The sequence below is a fragment of the Salmo trutta genome, chromosome 1, assembly GCF_901001165.1.
Source record: "Salmo trutta chromosome 1, fSalTru1.1, whole genome shotgun sequence".
Classification (NCBI taxonomy): Eukaryota; Metazoa; Chordata; class Actinopteri; order Salmoniformes; family Salmonidae; genus Salmo; species Salmo trutta.
The window spans coordinates 5714351-5719917 of record NC_042957.1 but is presented as its reverse complement, the minus strand read 5'-3'; the positions used below and the strand labels follow the sequence as shown (position 1 = coordinate 5719917).

Here is a 5567-nt window from a genome sequence, read left to right as displayed (position 1 = left end):
CATGGTAGGCAGAAGAGAACCCCACATTTTAAAGACAAGGCATTTTGAAAGTCAAATTGTTTATTGATCAAATCATGCAAGAGTAGCAGGAACACCAGGCCAAATCAATATCATAACCGTAGAACATAAGTGTGTCAGCAATAGTAGCGTCCACCACTGTAAACAATTTGCATGGCGATGCACAAGTGAAGGAGATCCTCATTTCAAACAAGTGCATTGGTTTGCACATTTCCTCACCTCAGTTACCTTTGCCCTTTTCTTCAAATGGAGGCACAGTAACAGGGGAAAGACGATTAAGGAGTTGGGCAAACCAAATTATGATCTCCCTATCTAGCTTGTTGAGGGGTCGGGCCGTCTGTTCAAGGCCGGCCGCTTCTGCCGAGGCGCGGGGGCCGGCCGCTTCTGCCGAGGCGCGGGGGCCGGCCGCTTCTGCCGAGGCGCGGCCGCTTCTGCCGAGGCGCGGGGGCCGGCCGCTTCTGCCGAGGCGCGGGGGCCGGCCGCTTCTGCCGAGGCGCGGGGGCCGGCCGCTTCTGCCGAGGCGCGGGGGCCGGCCGCTTCTGCCGAGGCGCGGGGGCCGGCCGCTTCTGCCGAGGCGCGGGGGCCGGCCGCTTCTGCCGAGGCGCGGGGGCCGGCCGCTTCTGCCGAGGCGCGGGGGCCGGCCGCTTCTGCCGAGGCGCGGGGGCCGGCCGCTTCTGCCGAGGCGCGGGGGCCGGCCGCTTCTGCCGAGGCGCGGGGGCCGGCCGCTTCTGCCGAGGCGCGGGGGCCGGCCGCTTCTGCTGAGGCATTTGGACACAGCTTCACACTTGCCAGGGTATTGTGGCCTGTAGCTTCAGCATTTTGACCAGACACCACACTTGCTTGGGCATGGGATCCAGTTGGTTCAGGTCCAGTGTAGGCAGGATGCCCATAAGTGTCACCTAGGAAACAAAGAAAACACTGTGGTAAAACGCCAACCTTAAGCTATTGGAACTAGACTGTGATTTGAACTGAAGTAGTTTAAACCAAAACGCACCTTGAAGGGTAAAACAAGTTATCCCTCCAATTAGCAGGCAGCAAATCCAAGAAACACTACAAAACATTCAGACAGTTAAACACAAATAACCAGTGAAAACTAAGGTAAACCACCCAGATGACTATATTGAAAAACTAACCTCAAAGAGAGTCCAAAAGTCACAGCCATTTTAGTGATCAAAACCACAACAGTATTCAGAACTAATGCTAGCCAGACACCCTGCCAGAATATCTCTGTTGCTATGTTTAACAGCTGTTTTGGTTGCACCTCATAAAGGAAACCCAGACCCTTCTATCCTGGCTGGCTAATTATGTACAGCTGTCAACCAATGAACTTCATTTCAATTGGTTCAATTTCCCAAATGCGATTAGGTGCTCTGGATTTCATTCAGCTGGTGTGCTGGAGGGTGGAGTTTGCACATCATGGACCAATCCGACGGTTTTAAAGAGTGAGCTCTACCCACCCATTCCGGATTGAGCAAATTGTTTTTCAACCGGAGTCACCCGTTGACGTGTGGTGAACAACAGAGATGAATGTACGACAAAAGAAAAACACCAAATTCAGTTCAACATTTACAGAAATCAGACAATTGATGAATGCATTTTCAATTTCATACATGTTCATGAGTCTATAGCTGCCAAATTCTGATCTTTTTCTCCTAATTGGTCTTTTCACCAATCAGATCAGCTGTTTTGCCCATAACGTGGGGCAAAAGGTCAGAATTGGGCTGCCTGTGCAACCACAGCCTGTGTGGCTGGGACCAAACAGACTATGAGGGAGTTTGTGGTTGCGGCCAGACAGACTTCGGCCGCTTTCCAAAGCTTAGAAGTTGCTGACGTCTGACAGATCTACATCACCTTGATCGGTATTTTAAGTATCTACTAACCACATCATATATCAGTGGACGACACAGTTGATGATGTGGCACGCAACCATTGGTTGTTGCGTCACCTCACCTTAGCTGTAGAAAGTGACCTATGGCTGTGTTACACAGGCAGCCCAATTCTAATCGTTTTTCCACTTATTGGTCTTTTGACCAATCACATCAGATCTTTTCACATCAGATCTTTTCGTAGCTGAATGGTCAAAATACGTATTAGTGAAAAAAATATCAGAATTGGGGTGCCTTCCTAAGTTAGCCTATGAGGGAGTTCTACCAACCTGAGCCGAGGCGCACCGTTTGGTGATGTGAACGGACAAAAGCAGTAAGGGAGGAGCGCCCTTTCAAATCGTACAGTCAGTGGTGTAATGGAGGCTATACGCAGGTATACCACTTTGTTTTCAGTAGACATTTCGTATAATCAATTCTTAATCCCCACTGATGTGTATCAAAGTAGCATAGTGGAGGTAAACACTGTATCAATTCATAAGGCTGATGGAACGTATCAGAATGTTCAGCTTAAAATGTTGAAAAACTATTATTTCTTCACATTTTAAGCGCATGAATATGTACATGTCGGTAGACCTATGCAGAATGTTCCAAAATGCAGTTTACCTTCATATGAAGTGTGTGTGACTGCCTTGCTCAGTAGCTAACTAATAATCTAGTGTACATTATCAAACCTAACAAAAAATCCTTCTTCAAACACAAAACTCTTAGCTAGACATAAAATATAGAAAGACTTGATATAGAAAAAAAAGTTGTGTTATGCAGCATTATTGTTTTAGGTACAACAATTCTGATGAAAATTGCCTTCTTTTTTTCCTTTTTCTTGTCGCTTCCCCACGTGGAGGTTCCTGCTCTCTGATTGGCTCAAAGTCAAGTTGTCAGCCAAAGTCAGGTTCATCCGTACAGAACAGGTATGTCTTTTGTTCTAGCATGATAAGGAACGGCCTCCTACCGTGATGAGTACCAATCCGCATTCTGTTGGCAGTCAGACAATGAATGCTAGACATTGAAAGAAAGTTGATTTGAACAACTAGAGAGCACATATGAGTTTATAAAATATTTCCCTCGACATTTCTATGGTAGTATTTTGGCTTTAGGCTACTTTGAAGCAAGGTAAGTCATGCCTCATTATATGAAGAACAAAGGTCCAGGTTTCAAACAATTAAGGAAAGAATAAAATATAGAGATGGTAATGATAGACCTAACTGTCTTCTGGTAGATGGAAAGGCTTTCCCTAAAACCTTCTCTATTAAATGTTAACCAGCTACAAAGTAGCCTATACCTACCTGTCAGAATGATATCATGACTACTTGCATCAATCAGTGGTCTTTTGTTTGGCAAACTCCATCTCATGTCTTCTACAGAAACACTGCTAACCCAACAACAGTGCTCGGTGCCTGTACTACAGAAACACAGCTAACCCAACAACAGTGCTAGGTGCCTGTACTACAGAAACACAGCTAACCCAACAACAGTGCTAGCTGCCTGTACTACAGAAACACAGCTAACCCAACAACAGTGCTAGGTGCCTGCTCACTTGAATTAAAGGGTAACTACACAAAAAAAAATCAAAATTTCATAGGATTTTCCCAGACCTTAAAGGTGGTCTCCTGATTTTCTTTTTACTTTTTTGTGTACATCCAATGTTGTTGTTTTTATATCAAGAAAGGTTGACTTTGAAAGCAAAAACATGAAAATTTTAAAAATGGCAATAGTAGGCCTACCAACAGCCTACTTGCACAGTATAGAATGCTCACCCACTCTACCCATTGTGAGTGAAAATGTGCTTTGGTGATACAATTTTACTTTTAAATACATTTTTACCAAGACAGATATGAGTCTTCATGTTCTAAATCGTTCAGTGGGATGTTTCTTTAGCATATCATTATACACAAAAAGTGGGATTTCATCACCTTCTGTTGACAGAGCCACGCAGCTTTCTCTAATCATTTTTGTTTTGTTTTACGCGTTGTGATGATTGTCTTCAAAGTTGCTTCCGTGGGTCTCAAAAAGCAAAATGAACATGACAAGACCTGAAATAAATATAAAGGCCTTGAAAATAAAAAGCTTGTGGTACGCTCAGTGCTCCATTGACATTTCACAGAGATACGCTTGTTTTTGTGACAAATATTTTTAAAAGAACAGTAATTTTGCATTAATATGAACAGCATATATTAAAATATTTACATGTTGTTAAATCGATATCCATCTTGCCTCTATACTGTTTTATGTCCTCTGGATTCTAGAAGAAAGATGACGAGTTCAACAGTAGCCTTAATTCTGACACGGCATCCAGTTTAGCTGACACAATGACATATACAAGAGTTTCAGTAGTAGCGGTAATATTTAATTGTGGATATAAACATATTTGTAATACATTTAATTGTTATTAATGATTAAGACACATGCGTCCTCCGAAACACGACCCCGCCAAGCCACGCTACATTCTTGACACCTGCCCTCTTAACCCGGAAGCCAGCTGCACCAATGTGTTGGATGAAACACAGTTCAACTGACGACTGAAGTCAGCCTGCAGGTGCCCTGCCAACCACAAGGAGTCGCTTGAGCGCAATGAGCAAAGTAAAGACATAGATCAATGTAATTGTCAACCAGTTTCACTGATTTCTGAACCAATATTTCCTTTTCTCTACCAAGGTTAGATCAACAACAGGATCTGGGAGTAACCATGGAGGAACATCCCCTATGACCACAGACGGGTCAACCACCGACTCCCTCAAACCACTCACATCAGCAAGCTTTCCAACAGTCCAACCAAAACCACTACCTTGTCTACTAGTATATTCCCAACATTCATCTAGAACAGTAGCAGTGGTATGCTAAACCTCACAGCCTTTCAACCCAATAAGCTACTGACAATTTTTTGTATATCTCACCTGCCTCCACTAATAGACACATACAGATGTTGATTTAAATGCACCAATACATATCCTTTGTCGTGACGTGACTTTCATTAATGTAATGACTGTTATTTATTTAATCCACTATGTTTAATTGTTAACCCATTTAAATGAACTAATTCGGAATTTGGGGCAACATGGAAGAAGTTGTTTAACGAGTTACCATCTCCCAAATAAAATTCTTTAAGAAATTATTTTTCAATAACAGTCGTTTATTAATCATTGCCTCAAATCAGTCTCAATCTGAGCAGTCGTAACCTTCTTGGATCTGCAAGAACCCCAGCTTTGCTGATTATTCAGTACTACACATTGATTTAATTATTTATTTTCTAACTAACTAAATAATAACACAGACTACACATACACACTTACATGAGACAAAAGTCCCTAGTGGACTGACAAGATATGACGTCTTATTACACAGAGATAGAGAAGGGGGTTGAGAAAACACAGAGAAAAAGGGAATTAATCGTGGATACATTCTATAACTATTCCCACAATAATCATATATCTTGCACATGAACCACCGCCCGTTTTGGGTAAGAAAATAACGAATGTATTTATGTGTTGAATGCTTTCGTTAGTCGTCTATCTCGGTCAGAACCAAGCCCTCTCGGAAGTTTGTTTCGGTGGGCTCTTACGTGGTTGAAAGGCTCTGATTGTCCACCAGAGGTCACAACGTCCTTCTTCTTAGTTGTCTGTGCTTGTAGTGGAGTGTTTTCACAGCAGATATTCAGACGCACCAATG

The 5567-nt window shown here is 43.2% G+C and overlaps 1 long non-coding RNA gene across 1 annotated transcript; it reads left to right on the top strand.

Annotated features, from left to right (window-relative positions):
• The first annotated feature begins 1886 nt into the window (after window positions 1-1886).
• LOC115154205 (uncharacterized) lies at window positions 1887-4908 on the top strand. Its single transcript, XR_003867846.1, has 3 exons — window positions 1887-2277; window positions 2746-2812; window positions 4557-4908. It is a non-coding gene; the product is annotated as an uncharacterized LOC115154205 (long non-coding RNA).
• Window positions 4909-5567: the final 659 nt, after the last annotated feature.